At 41.0% G+C, this 23,348-nt stretch overlaps 1 protein-coding gene across 7 annotated transcripts in view; it reads left to right on the top strand.

The window, feature by feature from the left end:
- The window catches only part of HTR4 (5-hydroxytryptamine receptor 4), a 166,578-nt gene that overhangs the window by 5,046 nt on the left and 138,184 nt on the right, over window positions 1-23,348 (top strand). The window contains exon 1 of one of the 7 annotated variants that reach the window (XM_081899188.1): window positions 9,677-9,794. The exons of the other annotated variants lie outside the window; for them this stretch is intronic. The gene's annotated coding sequence lies outside the window, so the exon portion shown is untranslated. Of the gene's footprint in view, window positions 1-9,676; window positions 9,795-23,348 lie in introns of those variants that run through there. 7 annotated transcript variants of the gene reach the window in all.

Genomic DNA, 23,348 nt, shown 5'->3' with positions numbered 1-23,348 from the left:
CCATCCCCACAATTTACCTTCCAATAGCAGTTGCAGAAGCTATACATATGCATGTGTATGAGGCTGTTGCACTGCCCTTCAGTAGACCCCAAAGTTTTACCCACAGAAAGTACCCAGTGCAAAGAATCATAGGGTGGGTGGGTGTGTTTGTTTGTTGGAATTGTGGTTTACCAGGGCTTCCAGGTCCTTAGTAAGGATTGAGAATTTGTGCACCACTTCATAAGTATTGGAGGAAGGGGAAAGCAGTGGGCCACCTTGGAATGGGCCAAAGTTATTTAGGAGCTGAGCTGAAATTCAATGAGGTTTTGGCTCGGATACTAAGGAACTTGAATCTCCAACTTTGGATGTTTCCGTTTTAGAATCTGAGTTTGAAGAGACTTCCAGGTCATCTAGTCCAGCCCTCTTGTTGTTGTTGTTGTTGCTGCTGCTGCTGCAGGAAACCCTCCCCTGCAGTTCTGCAACTCAGCGACATTATGCCACTTCTAATGGGGCCATGAGCTGTAGCTATGGTTTGTGACAACATTCTTACTTCCCACTCCAATCACTCTAATCTCATTGTTTTCAATATTCATCAAATATTCTGATCCTTTCTTTTCTCAGAATCTGTTTTGGTAACTGGTCGGAAATATAGTTCCAACCTACATGAATAATGGTTGCTTGCTTGCTCATTTATGGATTTGCAAGCTGTGGCTGAAATCCCTTACCTTGACCATGATTTTATTGAATGGCCTTGGCCAAGTCACTACTGGTAGCCAAACTTACCTTACTAAAATGCCCCCCCCCCTTTTAGGAAAAGCAGGAGGGGATAAAAATTTAAGAAAACAAAACCACACTCTTGCTTTCCCTCTTTATATTGCATTTTATGGTGATTTGTCGCTGGTTTTAGACTCCAGTGTTAGGGAGGCATTCTTAAAAGTCTCTAGGTTGCTGGGTGCCTGTTGGTTTAAAAAAAAAACTGATTCTGGTAGAAAGCCTGATTAAAGCAGATTTTATTTTAGTTTCACAGTAACTTGGTGAAGGGAAACTCATCATATGGAATTATACCTAGTTTTATTTTGGAAGCCACTAATGGAAATAATTATATTCAATAACATGTTTGTGGATCAGCAACAAGATACAGTATAACAATTTTACATTTGTGGGGGGAGAAAATAATGGAATCTGCCAGAACTACATTTTTTGTCCATTCTAGAAGACACTTTGTAACCTGGGATAGACCCAGGATTTATGTGTGTGTGTGTAGGGGAGCAAGGATAAAGCCTCAGTTTGTTAAGTCTTTTTTATTATTAGGGGGGCAGCTGCCCTCCCTGCCCCCCTTGGCTACACCCATGGAAAGACCCCTTGGGGAAGGAAGAGGGGGAAACTGGATTAGATTGCTTTCCCCCCAAAGCAGCTGGTTCTGATTTGTTCACGTTATGCAATTCTATTAGCCTTATTGTTAAACCAAATAATTTCATTTTAAAAGAGAAAATAGCCCTAAATGAATAAAAGTGGTTGCAGACACACGAGTAACAGTGGGAGATGCATCCACTAATGTACACCGAAAAGCAAATTAATTTGAAAGAAGACAAATTAGGCTAAGCCAGTTTTATATAATTAGGTGAACAATTATTGAAAATAATGGAAAATGTAATCAGCACTCAGCTTGCACTGTGATTAGGTGTTGAGGTAAGGAGGGGATGCCTATTAAACAGTTCAGCACCGCAGAATCTTAATGTGTGCCACAATGTTTCTGGTGCATATTTGAAGCATGCAACAAAATTCATCGCATTACTAGGAGACAAGTTGGGCTTACTCCTGGGACAGCGAGTTTAAGATTTATAGTCTTAAAACATGGAGGGGTGGGGGAAGGGAAATTAAACTCCTAGGTACTAGCCCCAGGGTTGTTTTTTTTAAAAAAGTGCTGGTCCTCAATAGATAGATTTCAGATTCCAGGTGTGGGGCTTATTTCACCCATGCTGAAACTCTAAACTAAGCCACACATGGGTCAAGAGATCGATCAAACAGTTAGCTTATATCTCTTCTTTGCTAGTTAAAACCTTGCGGTACAAACTGGCCTGGACCCTGCACTTTTTATCGGAGGCGCTTTTGTATGTTTCCTCCGCTCCCAGCAAGGTTCAGAGGGTGGCAACAAAAGAATGGGCCTCCTTTGTGGTGGCTCCTCGATTGTTGAATACTGTCCCCAGAAAGGATCATCTGACACCTGTCTTTAGATGCCAGGTAAAAAATTCCTCTTTACCCAGGCCTATGGCTATTACAGTCGATGGATTGTAAAAGCATGGACCGTTATTATGATTATTTTACTATTGGACTGTCTGCCAGTATACTTTTGGCTAAGTTTTTATCATTGGACTTTTGCCGTAGTTGGGAGTGGACAATAGCAGAATTTGCCATGACAATGCCATGGCACCAGGAGAGTGTTGATACTTGGCCCCCAAAGAGCTTTAACCTGCTCTCAGGTGTGTGGTGTTAACTCTTTCTCTCAACACCCCCTCCCCCTCGGTCAAGGGCCCCAGTAACCTAGCAGAGACTGCATGGTGCCTATATGTGGGATGCACTTTGATATGCCCCCTCGAAGCAGCATAAATATAATGTTTCAGCTGGTAGGAACAAAGCTGTGACTCTTGTATAACTATCAGTCATGCTATAGCAGTGATGGGGAACCTCTGGCCTTATATTACAACCACCACCATTCCTGAATGTTGGCCTTGTTGGTGGGTGCTTTTGGGGAGTACAGTGGTACCTCAGGTTACAAACACCTCGGGTTACAAACACTTCAGGTTACAGACTCCGCCAACCCAGAAGTAGTACCTCAGGTTAAGAACTTTGCCCCAGGATGAGAACAGAAATTGCATGGCGGCGGCGGGAAGCCCCATTAGTTAAAGTGGTACCTTATGTTAAGAATGGTTTCAGGTTAAGAATGGACCTCTGGAACGAATCAAGTTTGTAACCAGAGGTACCACTTATCTGGAGGGCCTCAGGTTTTCCATCACCCTGGGACTTCCGGGTTGGCGCCATTGCCGAATGGCGGACTCCCTCCGAGCTCCGGAGGGAGCCTGCTCGGCAGGGGCTGGGTTCTACCGTGCCGGCGACGCGGGGACCCTCAAAAACCATGGGCGCTGAAACCCATGGACATGGTGACTCGGCAGGCACCGTTTGCGCCCCCGACCCGCGAAGGAGCCTTTTTAAAGGCTGCGGAGCGGGTGACAGGGGGGTGGTGGTGCTATGAGTCCTCTGCTTCCCCTGCCGAGCGAAGCCGCATGCCATTCGACGGAGAGCGCTGACTTCTTCCATTGAAAATTTGGACTTAAAAGAATAACCCGTGAGTAATTGGAACTCGGATTAAAAAGGAAAAAAAAATTTTTTTAAATTCGGAGCGAGCGGGGGAGGTGCAAAAAGGAAGTCAGCCTCCCCCCTGTTGTAGAGGAGTTAAAGTAAAGGATTTGACAACTAAGATCGAGTGCAACCTTATTTTGATAAAGTTATTAAATTTCGCGATGGAAAATTATAAGACTGGGCTGGAGGAGAAAAGTGGAATGTGAATTAAAATGCAACCCCCCCCCCGGGAACCCCGGGAGTGACCCGTGAGAGCGCCGGGAGAGGAGAAAGAGAGGTTTTGACAGCTGTCAAAGCGGAAGAACAAAAAAAGAACTTTGTTACAGGACTTTGCCGGTTACATTTGCTACAAATTGGATATAAATTGTTTAAAACAAGGAATAACAAGTTACTTTGACTGTTGGGTGTGATCTGGAAGGAAACAGAGTTACTATAATCCCTCTAGAGGAGCTGTGGGACACTACAAGTATTGCTGGCATGGAATTGGAATAGGACTTTTTATCTCCTGGGAAACTGCAGAAGTGGAACACTATTTTGTCTACAGAGGTCTATACACTAAAGGAGACAATAGATTTATCTATTGAAGAATGGAAGGGACTTGACGTAATGTTTTGTTCCTGAATAACAAAGCCTCTGCAGAGGAATTAGAAGCTTTTGGAATTAGAACATTTGTGCAGGAGAGCAGGAAAAAAAGGAGGAGAGAGATCAACAAGAACAACAAGAATAACAAGAACTGGACAAAGTTGGAAGTGGGAACATTTAGGACATCCAGATTTGAAAGGTCTAAAGAAATAAAAATGGAGTTTTTACTCTTAAATACAAAGATCTGGATGGAAAAAATGGACCTTTTTGAGTCAGACTCCTTCCAAGATTGGACATTCGATATTAAAGATGACTAAAAGACGGCAAAGACTATTAAAAAGACGGCAAAGCGGACTGGTGAAGATCTATGGCTTAGATGTGGGAGCTCCAGGACGACAGTAGACATTGATGGACATTGGGAACGCAACCGGGAAAGGGGGGAGGGAAACTTGGAATCCCGTGTTAAATTACATTTTATTCTTTTTTCTATTTTTTCTATTCTAATCTGTATTGCATATTAAAGAGGGGAACTCGTGGAACTCGTGGAAGGGATCAGGTCGATTTTAGGGGATGGGAAAATATTTTTTTTAATTGGGTCAATGATAATAAGTTTAAAATTTGGGGTAAGAATTTGTTGAATTTATTTGAAAGAATTGGAATACAAGAGGGGGAGGGGAGGGGAAGTCCTGGAAAGATGCCAATGAAAATAAGGTTTTAATTTTGGCTTTTTTTGTTATATTTGAAAATCTTTAATAAATATTATTAAAAAAAAGGTTTTCCATCACCCTGCTGTAGCAACAGCTACAGAAAGAGCTGGAATTTATATGCGCTTCTGCAAATCAACAGGATGAATAATTCATGCTTGGGTTGTTTTGGATGGGTTTCAGAATTTGACAAATGCGTAGGGGATAAGGCGATTGATGGCCACTAGCTATGATGGCTGTTCTGCCTCTCCACTGTTGGAGGTGGAACGCCTCTGAATGCCAGCTGCTGGGAACCACAAGTGAGGAGGTTGCAGCTGTGCTTGGGTCCTTCCCACAGGCTCTCCGTGGGCACCTGGCTTGACCACTATGAGAACAGTGTTGGTCTAGATGGGCTACTGGGCTGATCCAGCAGGGCTCTTCTTTCGTTTTATGCAAGTCCACCCTGAGCAAGGAGCAAGAACGTATATTTTATCATGCTAGCTGCTGCAGCAGTGTCCATTCATTTGCATTACAGAGTTCACTCCTATTAGCTTTCATGTTTTATGATGGCTGGCCCAGTTAAATTCTGAATGGAAATAGGTTTGATGTACTGTACTTAAATTTGTGTGTGTAAGAGAAGGCCTTCTGTTTTTATTCAGAGCTGCCTTTCTGCCTTGATGTAATTTGGTTCTTGGAGTGCAGGATGGAGATGAACCTGATGTACTGCATTATTACTGGAGGTGAAGAATCCTAACTCCTAAGTCCCTGCTCCACCATTGGCAGGTTCTTGCTGGCCATGTACATACAATCCTGAGTTGTTTCTAGGAATGAGGGACAGATTTGATTCAGGAGAGGGACAGTGACTGGAAAGAAGTCAGGAAAGAGAGAGATGGAGGAGAAGGGCGGAAAGGAGAAAAAGTGAAGGATGGAGAGGGAAGAATGAGGATTGAAAAGATAAAAAGGAAGGGTGAGATGGAGGCAACAAGGAAGTGAATGGAGCTAAGGGGCTAAGGAAGAGACATGGGAAGTAAACCTGACAAGGCATGGATGGATGAAAATAAAGAGATGAAGAACAGAGGGAAATTGAGGAGGAGTGTGTTGTGCTCTGGCAACCCCAGAAATCCTTCTCATGTGGCCTGGCCTACTGCTGCTACAGGGTCTGTTGCAGGTAAACCATAATGATCAGTATTACCATTACCACCATCAATATAGCCTCAGTGAATATAAATAAAGCTTTAATATTCACTGTGGGATAAACTCCCTCCCTACTTTTTAGGTCCCTTCCCCTACTTTTAGGCTGGTGATGGGCCTGATATAGGTTGCAGTCCTAACCCCAGTTACCTTGGAGTAAGCCTGTTGAATGCAGTGGAATTTACTTTTGAGTAGACGTGATTAGGATTATATCCTTAATTATTTATACAGGATATAAGTCACATATGTTCTTTTGCAGATATGCAGCTGAAGCTGGATATGCGACTTGCACAGTATTGCAGTTAGATCTATAACAGGCTTCCTCAACCTCAGCCTTCCAGATGTTTTTGGCCTACAACTCCCATGATCCCTAGCTAGAAGGACCAGTGGTCAGGGATGATGGGAATTGTAGTCTTTAAACATCTGGAGGGCCGAGGTTGAGGAAGCCTGATCTATAAGTAAGCAACAACGTTAAGCTCATGTTTTCAAGTCAAAGCCCAGGATTGTTCCAATGTCTCTAAGTAAAAAAACAAAATAAAACCACTAATGTTGTGCGAAAAGGAGACTGAAGCTGCAAGGGCTATGTGCCTGGAAATGTTTGCATGTTCAGCCTTTTTCTTGGACAGCAAATTGCATTGACATTTGGGGAGAAGGTTTATTGAGCAGGCATTATAATGATCAGTCCTTGGCTTGCTTCATGCAGTAGCATGAAACAGCCCAGTTAGATTTCATATGGATTCGATAAATGTTAAATGTTAGAGTAAATGCTTATTGAAGTGTCCTGAATCAAAAGCTGTTTTTATTGCCGCGGTGGTTCTTGTCATAAAAACCTTAAGGGGGTTCTGACGCATGTGGTTTCATGATACCGCAAGAATGGGGTTTTCTGGTACTTGCTTGTGTCTTGATAGTGCCATTATTTTCTGTTCCTTGCTTTTGGCTTTGCACAAATTGGAATCTATGATACAACATTTGTAACAAAAAGATATTCTGTAGAGCTTGCTAAAACTAGTTTAAATTGTCCTAAATTCTTTGGTTATGGGAGCAGGGTGAGCATGTGAGGCTAGGTGGATTTTGAATCAAATGCTCAGTGAGCATTTCAAGTATAACCAAGACTAATCACATAATTAAATATTTAACTTTTCCCTCAAAGACAGAATCTCTTTGAGCACTGAAAGTTCATGTACATGTGTGAAAGAATGGTAATTCCTGCACTTTGTGTTTTGTTCAGTTGTTATAAAATGGTTGCTTTTGGGAACCTTTGGGTCCACAGATGTTATATTACAGTTCCCATCCTCTCTGCTAATTGACCCTGCTGGCTGGGGTGGGGGGTTGATGATGGTTTAGTCTAGCATCATCTGGACCGCCACAAATCCCCCCCATACCTGTTTTAGAAGCTCTCCTGAAGAAGAGGGACTGGGAGAGATCATAAAAGCTTAAAGGTGCAAAGTTCTGCATGGAAGGGTGAAAAGCCTTTCCAGGAATGTTTGGCTTGCATACAACATGGACAGAGGTTCATTCTAGGTACCTTGCAGCTAAGGGGAGATAACAATTTAACATGTACCCACCCATTCTAATTGGCTAAACAGTTCAGAGGGGAACTGAAAATTATAGGGCCCCTGTCGTGACTCTGTGTTAAGAGTAAGTCACCTGGATTGCATTATTCCATTATAATGAGAAACTGAGGTTTCAGTGTAGGAGAGGTGAACTTAAGCATGCTCCATGCTGTATTTGGGATGTAAAAAAGAAAAGAAAAAAGACTTGCTTTGGAAGAGTTAAAGGTGTGGTGAGCAACTTCAGGAAGCTGACAGATGTTGTGTGCTTTTATTCAATGACTTTGGGGTGTTTCAGAGAGAAATGATTTGTTTTTGTTGGCTTATGGGGAGTAATCCAGTATGTGCCATTACATGAGTTCTGTAACATGCTTGTAGTTTTTTTTAAATAAAAACTACAGTCGGGGTTAGTATTGATTTTAAAGCTGCAGTCTCAGCAGTATTTTTCTCCTGAAACAGGTTTGTTTTGTTGTTTTTTAATGGGATTTATGCAAAATATCATTCTAAGCATTTACAATATAGTAGAGGAAAACCACTCATATCCCATGAGGATAATCTTTCACATTCTGCATACGCATGCAGTCCATACTCTGGGGCCAACACTATACCTATAAATGCTACTGTTAACCATAAAGTATTAGGTTCTTAACACTGATGCATTTTCATTATTGCTGCTAGCCAGTGGCATGTGATCATTGGACTAGGGAGACTAGGTTAGTCCCCTAAATGTTCCCCTGGCACCTCCATCTCAAAGCCTGGGAAGCTTCTGCCTGGCTTAGTGAGAGATATGTGATTCTCACACATGTGACACCAATATGTCACAATGTGCCCCCCCCATTGCTCTCACAAGCTAGCGGCTCGGGCCCTATCTGTTCCCCTATGAAAAATTTCACTGAACATTGCTGCTGCTAGGGTATATCAGTGATATCAAAGGATGAGAAGTGTATCAATGAAATCACCCCAAACCATACTCCTTTAATCCTGCAGAAGTCACAGCTTCTGTCTGAGCAGCAGCTGTATTTTCTGTGGAGAAATGTACAGAAGTCATCTGAATCTGTGGAAAGTTCTTCATTCCTAAAACCTTTGTTTCACTAATGTGAAGCATTTGTCAGGCACCATCCCACTCATGTGAAATTCTTTGACATTTTATTATCTCAAGGGATTAAAAATGAACAGCAAATGACCTGTAATTGATGTAAGTGTAGTGCCATGAAGATTGAGATGTGATAATGAGCCAGGATATGCTCCTAGATTCTGCTCCTGGAAGCCAAATCTAGAAGACTGTTGTCTGCCCAGAAGAGAGAACTTTATGAGTGGTGGCTGGATATTTGCAATGTGACATTAATCAGGCTTATTAAGGGAGGTGGAATAGTCAGAAAACGTTTATTTCCCATCTTTTCCATGACCTTTGTGTTTGCTGTCTAGACCTGCATTATATATAGAAGGGAAAGCAAAGTAGGGAGATGACTTTCTGATACTGAACGAGTCACATAAATTATATGACCTCATACTTGAATGAGGTAGTTCCTCTTACTTGGTGGGTAACACACCTGGTGGCAAAACAGATCAATGGCCAACACCATGTGCTAAGTCCTAGAGTCTCTTGACTGTTTATGGCAACATTTGCGCTACATTTAGAACCATATTCATTTGCTCATGTTTTAAGAAATGTTTGAAATCAGCATTGAAGGAAAATTATGTGTGTCTTCTTCAGCTTTTGCAAAAGCAATAACTTGGCAATTCTTTTTGTTAAAGATCTTTGGACCAAGTGGAACCTGGAAGAATATGGTTTTAAGCATGATTGGACAGAAGCTGCACTAGAGCACAGTTTCCATGTGGCCTAGGTGATGCTGCACCATAACATTTCTATTGTACCTATCTTAGAACTATATGCTCAGCCTTGAAATTAATGAATACATGCAAGGATGCCTGAACATTCCAGTACAGCTTAAGCATCCTTTGTTTACTTTGACTCTCAGAGGCTTTGTTTTCTGTGTGGATGCCCCTAATGGCTGGGCACTGCTTGCTCAATCCCCCCTCCCATTTCTTTGCTTGACATTTTATAAGGTCTCAATAGATAGAGAATCACAGATTGCTCAGGTTTTGCAGCTGATTGGAGGCAAATAACCAATTAAATCCTAGGTAAGAATAGCTTCGCAGCACAGCTGCTTGATGCTGTTCTGGTGCCCTCTGGCTACATGCTGTGCACACAGTTAGACAAAGGGAACATTGAGAAGAGCAATAAACTAATTTCAAGTTGGTGCCAGTATTTAACTGCTTGTGCACTATAGTGGGAGAGAAGAAAGCCAGCTGACAGGAAGCACATTGCTGCAGCAAATACCAGCTTTGGTCCTTTATTCATCAGCCTTCAGTGACTGTACTAAATTCATTACACCATCCTGCTGAAGTTCATGCATAAGCAGCACTTTGCTAGATGATACCCCTAAGCAAGGTAGGTAATTTGCATCGTGTTCATACAGGCTTAGGACGTTCAACTCTATCTTGCTTTCCTCTGGGACACACTAAGCAAACTCAGTTTATTTTTACTAGTGCTGTAGGAAATATACTTGCATATTCTAAAAAGAGGGGGTTTTGTGTGTTTTTAGTGTCACTGAGAATTTCATCTTAATAGGATCAAAAATCTAATTTGACATCTTGATGCTTTCCGTTTAGTCTCTCCAGTCAGTTAAATTTTCATGACATGACTGTGTTTTTCCATTAAGACAATTTTCAATCACTTAAATGTTAAGATACATTATTTTGAGAATTTTCACATGAATTCCAGTTTTGAAACAGTATTTTGGGATATATCAAAAACACAGGTGCTAAATGGGTGAACTAATGTTCATCTTGCCCTTGGATCTAGTCCTGGGGTAGCACTTGCATTGAAATTTGGTTAGTTGTTGGCATTCCCATGTGGTCACCAATGTTGATGCATGGAGTGCTAGTGACATAGTGTATTTTGGCATATTCTGGTGCAGGGTTGGGGTACCTTGGGACTCTCCCCAGGCCATAACCCTCACTGGAGTGTTTATGCCTGACTGTAACACACCACTGAACTGTGATAATAGCTTTTGCTTGCCTGGATGGAGAAATATGCATAATACAGAGACTTGGTTCCTTGAGTGGGATTTCCTACTGTGTGCACATGTCATCTGTGCTGAAGGAACTGCACAGGCTGTTGGCTAGCTACTGGACCAAGTTTAATGTGCTAGTTCTGGTCTATGAAGCCATAAGCAGATTGGGACCAGGATATCAGAGGGCCTGCCTTCTCCTGTATTGACTGCTTAGGTATGGTCTGTAGATGAGGCCCTCTTGTCTGTACCACAACCTACAGCTCATTGAATGAGGGTCCAGAAGAGGGCCTTCTCCATTGTGGAGTGTTTTCCTTGTTGATACCAGGTGGGCACTGATCATGGGTTTCTGTCATAAATTGAAGGCATACCTGTTACCTTAGAGTTTCCATGACTGTTGGTACTAGTCCCTAGTGTCATTAATTACCGTAATGTTTTTGCTGATGACTATAGATACTTAAAATTATTATTATTGAGCATTGCTGTATGAGATGTGCACTGCTTTGGTGTTTCTTTTATAGATGAAAAGTGGTATGGAGATATTTTAAATATAGTGGTATGTGATGAAACCTATTGATTCCTGTGCAGTTGTTGCTCCACTCCCTTTTGTTTCCTGAGCAAAACTAAAACTGGCTGTCAACTCAGAAATGTGTGTCTGCACCTGAGAAAGGCTTGTCGCGCTAGGTCCAGTGGGACACAGCTGTTGAATAATAACCAGGGCAGACTGAGACATCCAGATTTAGGACAATGCTAGTCCTGAAGGAAGTAAACATTTATAGCGCCTCTGACTTAAGTTTGAGATGAAAACTGCTATGCCAGGGCAAAAATCATTGGTTACCAAGGTAATCTTCTAGTCTATTGTCAGGTCTCACAGTATGGGGCAAGCTTGCTTCACTGTGTGTTTGTGTGTTTTGGGAGGTGGAGTAGAAACCACAATCTTTCATTACAGCAGCAGCAACAAAGCATGGTGGTAGATATAGTTAATGCATGTGAAGCGCTGTGAACAATTGAAAGTGCTATACAAATCATTATCTTGTTGTAATCCTCACAACCCTGTAAGGTGAGAAAATATTATCTCCCATATTATAGCTGGGGAGGGCTGAGAAGAGGGAAGGTGGTTTGCCCAAGTCCCCCTAGTGAATTCATGGTTGAGGTGAGTTTCAAACCAGGGCCTTCCTGACATGTTTCTTAGTCTCCTCACCTGGGAAACTGACATATTTTGAACAAATTGGTATTTTGAACAAATATGAAATAATTTCAGTTCAAATTCAAACTCGGCAAGGAATTCTGGGTGAGATAGCTAAAAAATATCTCCATCAATACACCATGTTGGAATGTTTATCTGGTTTTAGACTTAGTTGCTTGTTATGTGTGTTATGATTTTATTACTTGAAAAAATGCTTTGAAAGCTTCTGCTGAAAAGCAGTCAATAAATTAAATTAATCATTTTTTTAAGGTGTGCCCATTTTCCTTCAGATCACTTTTGTTAGTTGTTAAACTATAAGTGCAAAGTTGCTGAACTATTTCCCTGGTACCGTGAAACTGAGAAGGACATGGGAGTTCAATGTAATGTGTAGTTACCTCCAGCAGATACCTGTTCTCAGTACAAGATGTGTGGCTTTCTTAAAGAAGATATACTGCATGCTGTTGACATTAATAGCAAAACAAAACTTGCTTTCCAATCCCGTATGTAGCTCAAAATACCCCAGGGTTGTTGTCAAATTGGATTTACTAGCATGTAATATATAAGCAGTCTTAAAAGGACAATGCCATCTTCTTAAGAATGCAGTTGCTTCATAGATTCATAAGGTATCAGGTGCCTTCAGGAAAACACAGTATCCATTTGTACTTCTGTCCTGATTGTTGATGATTCACTCACTTTCATTGAGATAATATGTGCTAGAGGAAGAAAAAAATGGAAATGGGAAAGTGGAGAAGTTACCCTTGCTGTTATGATGGACAAATCATCAAAACTGTTTTGTTGGGGAAAGTACTATATTAGAACTGAAGGTCTGGAAGGAGTACGTGCTTTGAAAAAACCTGTATCTTGGATAAAGTCGTCATAGCACACAGGATAGCTAAAATGTGAGGGAGAAAAGTAGGCTGGTGGTTGCATTAAGGGGGAATTAAGGGGTTGGTGTCCTGTCCAGAGAATGCAGTGTAATGAAATTACTGGTTGAGCAGAGGAGCATTGCCTGTTGTCAGCTCCCACAGGTTCAGCATAGGTTGTGGAGAAGATTAATGCAATTTTAAATCAGGAATGGTATTTGGGTTGTGACTGAAGTGTGCTGAATGGTAGATGAATGGAGTACCTGGAAGTGTAGGTTGCTCAGTTTGGCTGGCAGGCGCAGACATCTTCATGCTCTCAGATGCAACTGTTGCTGTTGTATAAGATGAACATCAGAACCTGGGACAGTGCATGGCTGCTAAAGCTACCTAGCAGGGTCCAGGTCAAAGCATAGTAATGAAATGTTGGTACAGCATTAATCAGAATCCAACAACATTGTTCTGAAGTATTGCCTACCATGGAAGAGAGCACCTTTTGGTGGCAGTGCTCTTGAATCTGAGGGATCCACTCTGTTGAGATTGGTAAGTCTTCTGTAGCTTCTGGGTCTATTCTGGCAGTGAATGAGCTAAAGTTGACTCTGTGGTGGAATCCTTTGTATCTGAGGATTTGGGGAATGGGATGGAGGAAGCATGTTCCCTTCATCATTTTTATATGCAGAACTCTCTTAAGGGGTTTGTTTTGGTGGCTGTTTTCCTAGATGTTCCAGGAAATGATGTTTTAGTTCACCAGTTTCTGAGGATTATTAATTCCTAGCATTTGGGCAGGTATAGTATCGGCAGTGTAGGCACCAACAGCATGGAACACCCCATGCTGCTGCATTTAAATTGTAGGATAGGTGAGAATTGGGTGGGCATGAAGGATGAAGAAATATTGTCTATGATGCATCACAATTAAGGGACACAAGGATAAGATACAATACTGGTTTAAGACAGTTATTGCACATTTCAATTTTCTTTGAGGTTTTTCCTTCACCAGAATAATTTTGCATAGCCCATGTTGAAATTACAGGCCTAACCATGAAACTCTGGGAATTGTAGTTCTGTGGTGGGACAACTCTCGGCACTCTTAACAAACCTTACTTCCCAGGATTCTTTGGGAGAAAGCAATGGCTATTTAAAGTGGTATGGTACTGCTTTAAATGTGTAGTGCAGAAGGGCTTCAGTTTCCCTGGGAACAAAGTATGTGTAACAGCAAGAGAGATCAATTGTTCTGAAAAAGCAAGAGGGGAAAATGACCAATAACCATCTTTTAATACTGGCTTTCTCAGTACGCAAATGTTCATAGAGGTTTCATAAGATTTTTGTTACACTTTTGATGCCCTGAATATACTGTACATGTACCCAATAAGCCCTGAGGCATAAAGCATTCTTGTTGTGTTTGTGACCAAAAAATATGAACCGTTGTGTGTAGAAAGGCTATGACCCCCTACAGCACAGATCTGCTGCATTTTCTCATGGCATCATTTCTCCTCTTCCTTCATCTCTGTTATGGCTTATGTTAAAAATTACCTTTCAGTGTCAACAGTCCTGTTTACATGTAATGAAATAAAACATCAGCAATTACTAGGGCCATAATTAAAACAAGAGACAAGGAAACAGACAGGAATCTGGAGTCTGTCTCTTTCCTTGAGCAAGCCCGTTTGCTTAACTTTGGGTTTTTACCTACACAGCATGCAAACATATGCAAGTATAATGATGTCATATTATTAAGGCCGGGGGGAGTTAGCCAGTAAATGAGTATATGGATATTGATGAAGTCGGTAAAGATGAGTGCAAAATAAATGTTACCAAGCTTACTATTTATATCACTATTTTAACTCTTAAGCCGTTTAGAAAGAGGATCAAGGAAGGAATGCTAATGGACACTTCAAGCAATTCCTAGTATCCCCACATGGCACTTGCACAGTTATATATTGTAATGTAAATGTAATAGCAGTTGTGCCAAAAAGAGGTTAACCCTGTTCCTCCCCTGAGATTTAGGTGGTAAGGTTGATGGTTCATATTGGGCAGTCTCTGAAGGGAAATTGGCTTGGGGTGGGGTATAGAGGATATGTGAATGCATTTTTTTATGGTATGAGTTCTAGATTCATGATATTATTTTATTTTTATTATTTTATTATATTTTTATTTTTTATTATTAATGTATGGGGGTTCAGGGATGAGTAGTACCTCTGGTGGGGACACATCGTGCTCCTTCTGGGGTCCCCACCCTGCACTCAGCTCTCAGCTGTGGCTCCTAGAAGCTGTCAGCATGCGACAGCGGCCACACCCCAGGAACGGCTTCAACTGGCTGGCTAAACCAGGTATGGGTAGCTGATGGCTTTCAAACTCTCAGTGAGTTAGGGACTTCCCCCTGCATGTGAAAACAGACTCTGGTGGATTGAGCAGACGAGACCAATAGTGAGTCCAAAGGCCAAGAAGGCAGTTTCTGCATATGCTGTGGAGGGAATTGAGAGGCAGATGAGGCTCATCAAACTGGAAGGTAGCCCATTTGGGAGAAAGAAAACTCTGATCCTAAGCCTCTGCTGCCTTGCAGTTATACTCATTTGTGAAAGAGGCTTTAAAAAACTTTTTTAAAACAGGTTAACAAGCTTTTCATCAGATTGCTGATGTGAGAATGATCACTGGTCATTAGATTTAAGCAGTGCTGAAAGGCATGTGCAAAACAATGATTAGAATTACATATCAAGTCACGGTATTTGTATTTATGGATTTAAAATCAGGTTGTTCACAGTTAAAATAATTGCTTGTGTATGACATTTCAGTGTTCATTGTTTGCAAAACCATACATTAAAAAAGATGAATGAAATAATAAAAATGTAATGATCTCAGGCAGGCAAGCAAACCTCGATAAGAATTAATGACTCTCCTGCAGTTTTATGGTACTTCTATTTACAAAAACACATTGAGTGTGTGGCTTCTAGCCTGCTCCCAATGAAGGAGTTGGTCCATTGCACTCTGACCTTGTCCAGTCTCCGAGAACAGGGACTGAGAGGTTGGACTTCCCCCTCCCCACTTCCACTAGACACAGACTTCATCCTCTGCCTGTCTGCTGGTTGCCTAGTAACCCTCTGATTGCCTCCTAACTCTCCCCCTGCTTGACAGCTATCTGTGTCTGTGACTTCTTTGTGAAGGGGAGCTTGACCCCCCCCCTTCCCATCTCTATCAGCCAGCTTTCATATGCAGAGCCAGCCTCTCTCTCACTTGGCTCAATTTCTGAGTCTGACTGTTCACCTGCATTCAGTTGAACTAAAAAAGAGCAGAAAATAACAAATAAAATAAGTGTATTTTTAAACTTGAATACACTAGTTTAATTTTGTCCCAGAAGTTTATTGCATGACAATATTGAGTGGGTGTTATGAACCTCCCACTTCCTACGTTTCCCACTTCCTAGGTTTGAATGTGTCCTGAATATCCAGTTAGACTAGTCTCCTCATATGATGTTAGTAAACCAACCAGCCTAATTAATTTAAAATTGAAGGAAGAATTGACACCTCCCCCCCCCAATGCTAATGACTGGAGGGAGAGTTCCTGAAAGTTCCTGCACAACTTTATAGCTGAAACTAGATAAATAAAGATAACCACAATGGCCTTGTGTTACAAGCAGGTGGTAAACTGGAATGCAGAGTTTGAACAAGGAAGCAGTACAGATGGCTGTTTGGTTGACCTTCTATTTATTTGTCATAATATCTAAAGAATTAAAGTTAAACCATCGAAACTGTCAAAATAAGCAACATTATCCCATAGACCATTGTATTAAACTTTTCCATCTTCAGGGCATAACATTAGTTGTGTGACATTAGCACACTTGCGCTTCTGTTTGGTTCTACACATTTGCTTTTATTTTATTTGAATCCTATTCAGCATTGCCAAAGTGGTTCCAGGGCAGATCACAACAATAAAAGTATACAATAACATCAGTTTGAAACTTTTAAAGCCAGCATGGCAATGCATAATTCACTTCAACACTTACTTTATCTTTTCCGCGTGTAACACGCCCCCATCTATAAGACAAGCGCTATTTTTTGGGACTGCAACAAAAAAAAATCCAAGGGAAATTGACCAAAGTTGTACAACTTTTGGGGACGGGAGGTTGCCCAGAGTTGGGGGTCACCACTGCCAATCGCTCTACAGACTGTAAAGGCAAATCGCCTGCCCCCCCTGCTATCCATGTATAGGATGACCTGCAATTTTGGCCAATTCTTTCTTAAGAAAATATATCATCTTATACACGGAAAAATACTGTATTTCCCAAGACGATGCAAGTGGCTCTGGGTGGCTACATGCATCCCTCTCCATATGGATATAAGCTGGGTGTAATCATATTCCTTTGCATCCCCTTTTCACCATTATGTGCAGAAGTTGTATAGACACTTCTGAGTGGTATTTTAAGCAATGAGTGACTTCAAACAATTAATGCTTAAATAAGAAGTCTTATATCTCTGTTGTGAAGCCAAGTTACAATTGCAAGGTATTATCCTAAAGACCTATAAAATGGCTGGACAAAAAAAATCTGTGGGTCAAGGGATAACTGCTGTAAAATGCACCAGTAAATTAATAATGCATTGTGTTTTAATATGTATGGATTTAAACCTGAGGCATCCTACAAGCATTGGAAGTTGTACAAATTCTGCACTTGGGTTTTCATTCACATGCATAAATAGCTTTTCTTTCTTTTTGGCAAGAGGCCAGAAATGTACACACACAGAGATTACAGCTACACAAACACATAGCCCTCTGCTGAATTTATCATCCAACTCAAGGATGGGTAATATGTGGCTCTCTAAACAGAGGCTGCAGCTCAGGACTGAGTTGAGTTTGGTGATTTCTTACTGCCCTTGTTTTTCCTGCTAAAGAGCACTAAGAGGCTTCTGTATAGGAGTAACATTATGACTCTTAATGATCTCCCCCCCATGTAGATTTCAGTGCTACTAATTTCAGCAGTTGCAAAAAGCTGCCTTCATCTCTTCTGCAGAATATGAAATTCAAAGTTAGTTTCTCTCTAGTTTAGCAACTAAGAACAACATAAATTGCCTTTTAGAGTATTTTGTCTGAAAATCGTGGGCTTTTTAAAGAAAGTGATTAAAAACAAACCACAACAATTCCAGCTCTCAAAGAGTAGTATTAAAGCAGCAAGTATACATAGTTAATTATACTTAAGTCCAGGGTAACTTATTAGATTGTTTATATAATTTGTTCAGTGATGTACTTCTGCAATTGCTGATATCCGTTTCAGCAAACATGTAGACTTAGCTTGAGTGTTCTGTAAATGTCCTTGTGTATTACCTCAGTGATTTGAGTTCTTCTGATCTTTATTTAGTAATCTAACTGACTCAAATATTTTTGTTCCAGAATTATCAAAACAACTAGCCAACAGAAACACATGTTCAATGTCATTGCTATGGAATATGTCCAGTTTTTTTTTATTAAGCTGTGATGATATCATTGCTTTACATTGGATAAAATCATTAACACTGCATCAACATTTTTCTGCTCAGAAGTAATAGAATTAACCTTAAACATTTCCTTTGAACTGGAAGTTGTGTAAAAGTGCTTTGAGAAGCTGAGGTTTGTCTTAAAGTTTTGTACAGCAACAATATTCTAACTACACAGTGGTAGTGCTTCTGTTACGACCTTCCTTGGATCAGGCCATGACCACTTCTGGGTCCAGATCCACTAGTTGAAGACCAGTGATATAGATAATATAGCTATTGAAAGATGGCAATGTTTTGTGTATTTCTGTATATATAGGCACTGGGTGACATATCCAAAACCAGTTTGAAGTTCACATTGTGATAATTGTTTCATAAAATTTGAGCTAGCAATATATTGAGAATCACAATGTGTGTAAGGGTAAGGCAATATCTGGTTTTCAACACTGCGATAACTCACCAGCTAAACATTGCAATGTTATCACCAGTTAAAGCTAGCAAAATCACCAGCTAAACACTGCAATCTGCCACAATGTCTGAAATATAGATTTAACTATACAGACGTGAGCAGGACAATGTCCTGGCAACTGCTACTACTTACGGGTATAAAACAGATAAATAACAATATTATCAATCAACACACACTCAGTTTCATCAGCAGGCAAGCCAGAATGCATCCCAACAGGACTTTTGGTTTTCGGCTTGGGTACCAAATGGTGGTATTCAGGACAATCCAAAGTACGGTGATAAGTCATAGTGAATACAAATAATGTGGGACTGCCAGACTGCAAGCAGGCCTGCTAGGAGGCAGAAGCAGCAGTGGCAGAAAAAGTTTGCCATAAACCGTGGTATGTGTCGGCAGTAGCAGTGACAACCTGCAAGGCCTGGTGGTGGTGGCGGCACAATCAGCGGTGCCTTGTGAGTCCTCGTAGCAGCGACAGGAAGGGACAGAAAAAGCAGTGGTGGCCTGCAAGGTAGGTGATGGGGCCTGAGCTGAACTACAAGTACATACCAATACAAATCCAGCATAGATATACTTCTGGTAATCTTATTTCAACTACTGCATTGAGCTTTTTTAAAAGGTACAGTTCACCTTACAACACTCCTGTCTGATATAACAGTTCCTTGACTACTACGCTCTGACTAGGGACAAGTGTTTGAGACAGTCTTCTGTAGAGTTCTTAAAATAACTTGGCAAATATCTAATAATAGACTCCTTAAGTGTTACATTTTAAAGCCAGCGTCTCTCAGTAGTTGTCTGGAAGAAGCACTTGTAATTTGTTTAAGGGTACTTGGTTTTGTTACCCCATCCCTGTTCACTTAAGTTTTAGCTATCTTTTAAAGTCATCTAACTAGTCATCTCTTTAGCAAGCTGCAAAGCATTTCATAATCCCCAGGACATTATATCTCTTGTTTATTATTATTATTATTATTATTATTATTATTATTATTATTATTATTATTATTAGAAATCAGGCAGAGGAGCCTAAAATAAGAAAACCCAAGGGAGACGCCAAGGGTTTGACTCAGAAGAACATGTTTAGGTAAAGTCAGAAGGAAAAAGCAGGTTTTTACAAAAACACACCAAGCAACTAAGGGTCCTCCCAGAAGAAAAATGACAAACACCGGGCACATTGATTATCATTCTTCATGGAAGTTGAAACATGAAGCAAAAAATAGTATCATGTACAGGATGCTCTGCAATATTGTTGGTACTGAATCAAATGGAAGAACATTTCTGAGACGTATTCCGGGCAGTAGCTAGTGAGTCAGAGGCATTGTGCCAGAAGCATCTGGTTCCAGTGACAGTGAAAGAGGGATGATATGACACATAGCAAGATCAGTCTCTCCCCTCTGTCCTTCGCTGTTGGATAGAGGAGGACTGTTCCTGTGTAGGAAATAGACCTTTTACAACTCGTCGTTCAGCTGCATTTATCCAACCAAGGTTCCCAAATCAAATCCAGTGTGGCGTAATGGTTAGAGTGTTGGACTAGGACCTGGGAGAACAGGGTTCAAATCCCCATTCAGCCATGAAGCTGAGAAACATTGCCTTCCCCCCCCCCTTTGAAAATGTAAAAAAAAAAAAACCCTTACCATGTATACAACTGGTCAACAGTTAATCCAAGCAAAGTATATATATTTTTTGTCAATTAAGTTTAGCCATAACTGAATTGTTAGTTTTTGGGTAAAGGGACTCTTTCTCACACCATACTTACACAGGGGAGAAACCATTTAAATATATGGAGTGTGGGAAATGCTTCAGTCATAGGGGAATGCTAAGAATACACCAATAAACTCTTGCAGGGAAGAAGCTATGTTGAGATTCCTACATTGCAGGGTGTTGAACTAAATGACAGATGGTGGTCCCTCCCAACTCTCCAATTCTATGATTCTAATGCAAAACCTTGCAGGTTCCATTGATACATTTTACAAACAAATGTGTCTCTTTCCTCAACAATTTAAAGCCTTTGCCAAGCTGTTTTCTCTCCCCCGGCTCCACAACCTAGTAAGCTTACTGAATTATAAGAAAATTGCTTCCATGTGAGTTGTAAGGAGTCTGGTTGTTTCTACAGCATAAATTCCTTATAGCAAAGGTAACTGATGACATATTTACTGACACTTGATAGTGGCATATTTTCTACACTTGTGAACGTGAGATGTCTTAGTTCCTTTTTAGATCCTTTTTAGATCCCTTGCCACTGAGCAATTTGATTGCACATTCTCTAGAACAGGTGTGAGGAACCTTTGGTTCCTCAGGCGTTGCTGAAATACAGTTCCTATCAGACCCGGCAAGCATGGCCAAGAATGATGGGAGCTGTAGATCATCAACATATGGAGGATCAAAGCTTCCCCACACCTGTTCTAGAAGGACTGTTTTAATTCGAAAGAAAAATGGCTGCACATTAGTTGGACTGTTTCGTTTACCACTAGATCTGGTCCATAGTGTCACGAAGAGTTGGACACGACTAAACAACAGCAACAACATAATGCAATTACAGCCAAATTGTGGTTTCCCAAACTCTCCAGCTGTTTTTGGACTACAACTCCCATCATCCCTAGCTAGCAGGACCAGTGGTCAGGGACATTGGGAACTGTAGTACAAAAACACCTGGAGACCCAAGTTTGGGAAACTTTGAGCCCAATTAATGAAATACTAACAGAGAACCCAGCATTCTTTGTCATTGTTCTTTCACACCTCCAGTCTACCTTTGAACAACCTTTCAAGCTGCAGTACTAGGAAATACTTGTTTAGATAATCTTTTATAGCACTAAGAATGGTTTTTGAGACAGTGTTTTCTTTTTTTAGTTCCTATAAAATGGGCATATGGTGATCACATAACAGCTTTCACTATCAGTGATACACCTTTGCCAACCAGTAAGGAATGTTTTAATAAGGAAGGTTGCATGATTTCTTAGGTGTTCTCTTGAGTGAGCAGATCAGCAGGGAGTTCAGTCACGAGAAGTTAAAAAATAAAAAAGTGAACATTGCCAAACAGCTGCAGTGGTGTTTATTATTATTATTATTTTAATGGGCCATTGTCGTACCTTCTGTATAGGCCATATGCTCCTCAACAATTTATTTTATGGTGACAGAAGATTTATAGTGCCCTTGAATTACTTTAACTCCTAGAAATGAAGAATGGACCTTTGTTATTTTTAAGGCAACTAAGTTGTAAAAAGAATTAGAAAGGTGTGTTGTTTATCTGACCCGCTTGATAACATATTCAAGCTGCTGAATATGTGAAACATGAGGACAATGCAGTGGGCCCTGCCACTCACATGAGGGTTCGGTTCCGGGGGTCTGTGTGCAAAGGCAAAATTGTGCAAAGTCAGGAGCCCTCAGAACTACATGCAACGCAGAAGGCTGCTTATCAAGCTCTGGGAACATTGTGGGAGGGTCCTGGAATGCCCTCTCATGCCTCCTTCCCTCTTTCCAAGAGCCCTGGTAAGCAAGGAAAAAATGGGTGGGGGAAAATAAATAAATGGGAAGGTGGGATTGGGGTTTTACCTCTTTCTTTCTTTCTTTCTTTCTTTCTTTCTTTCTTTCTTTCTTTCTTTCTTTCTTTCTTTCTTTCTTTCTCCACCACCAGCATAAGGTTGTGAGTAGATATGTAAAGTGAGTGCAAGTTGTACAGTGGTACCTCAGGTTAAGTACTTAATTTGTTCCAGAGGTCTGTTCTTAACCTGAAGCTGTTCTTAACCTGAAGCACCACTTTAGCTAATGGGGCCTCCTGCTGCTGCCGTGCTGCCGGAGCACAATTTCTGTTCTCATCCTGAAGCAATGTTCTTAACCTGAAGCACTATTTCTGGGTTAGCGGAGTCTGTAACCTGAAGCGTATGTAACCTGAAGCGTATGTAGCCCGAGGTACCACTGTAATTGCTTAAGTGATGAGCAATGCCTGCCACGAAATATTGTATCCCTGTTCCATATACTCATCTGCACAAATAATACCTAAATGTTTGAAAAGACAAAACATTGTGGGAGGGCGGCATTGATAAAGGTTTGTTAACTTACCAAACATTTGAATAACCCAGATCTTTTGCTAGCTAAGATGCTGCTCACATATAGAATGTCATGATGACATCTGAGATGGGAGCAGGCTTAATGGTGAATCTGGAAAAGTGAGGTAATAGGTTGTCATCTGCAGGGAATAAATAAAACACAACTGTTTCTCCTGCTTCCCTGATAACCATATTTGTAAGTGAGTTTGTTACATTGACAGTGATGGTTTGTTACATTGTTACATTGACAGTGATGGTTTGAAAATGCTCAGTTTGGCCTATGTTCCTAACAAGGTGTCCCAAAGAAGGCTGAGAATGGGATTTGGGGGTTGGAGGAAGAGGTGTGAATACTTACCGTATTTTTCGCTCTATAACAGGCACCCGACCATAACACACACATAGTTTTTAGAGGAGGAAAACAAGAAAAAAAAATTCTAAACGAAACAGTGGATGTATGAGTTTTGTGGTTCATGCTGTGGCCACAGACATGTGATCTGACAGTGAGTTTGGAGTAGCCCAATGCAAAAATCCTGAGGATCCATGTAGATCCTGTGAGTGTTCAGAACTTAAACGGTTAAGTTGTTCTGAGTGTGCGTCACATTCCGACGTCAGCTGTTAGAAGCTGGGAGGAGACAGAAGCTTTTAGAAGCTAAGGAGGAGGGACTTTTTCCCTGTACTTTCACTTCTTCTCTCTGTGTATCTGTGAGAGAGAAAGACGTGCCTTTGGATATGGCTGAAAGAAGCCCCGGTCTTTGTAGCTGAAATGTCTTAATAAAGAGCTGTAAATAGACGGAGCTGTCTGTGTGTGCTTGCCAGAAGAAGGAGGAAAGTCTGCTTTACACCGCTGTGTGTTCTACTCTGCTAAGCCGTGACCTGAAGGGAGCAACAGTGGCGCAGCTTTGAAGAAGTGTGCCGGACCCGTTATAAACT

This window comes from Podarcis melisellensis, assembly GCF_964234715.1.
Source record: "Podarcis melisellensis genome assembly, chromosome: 2".
NCBI classification, from domain to species: domain Eukaryota; kingdom Metazoa; phylum Chordata; class Lepidosauria; order Squamata; family Lacertidae; genus Podarcis; species Podarcis melisellensis.
This window is presented reverse-complemented; position numbering and strand designations above follow the sequence as displayed.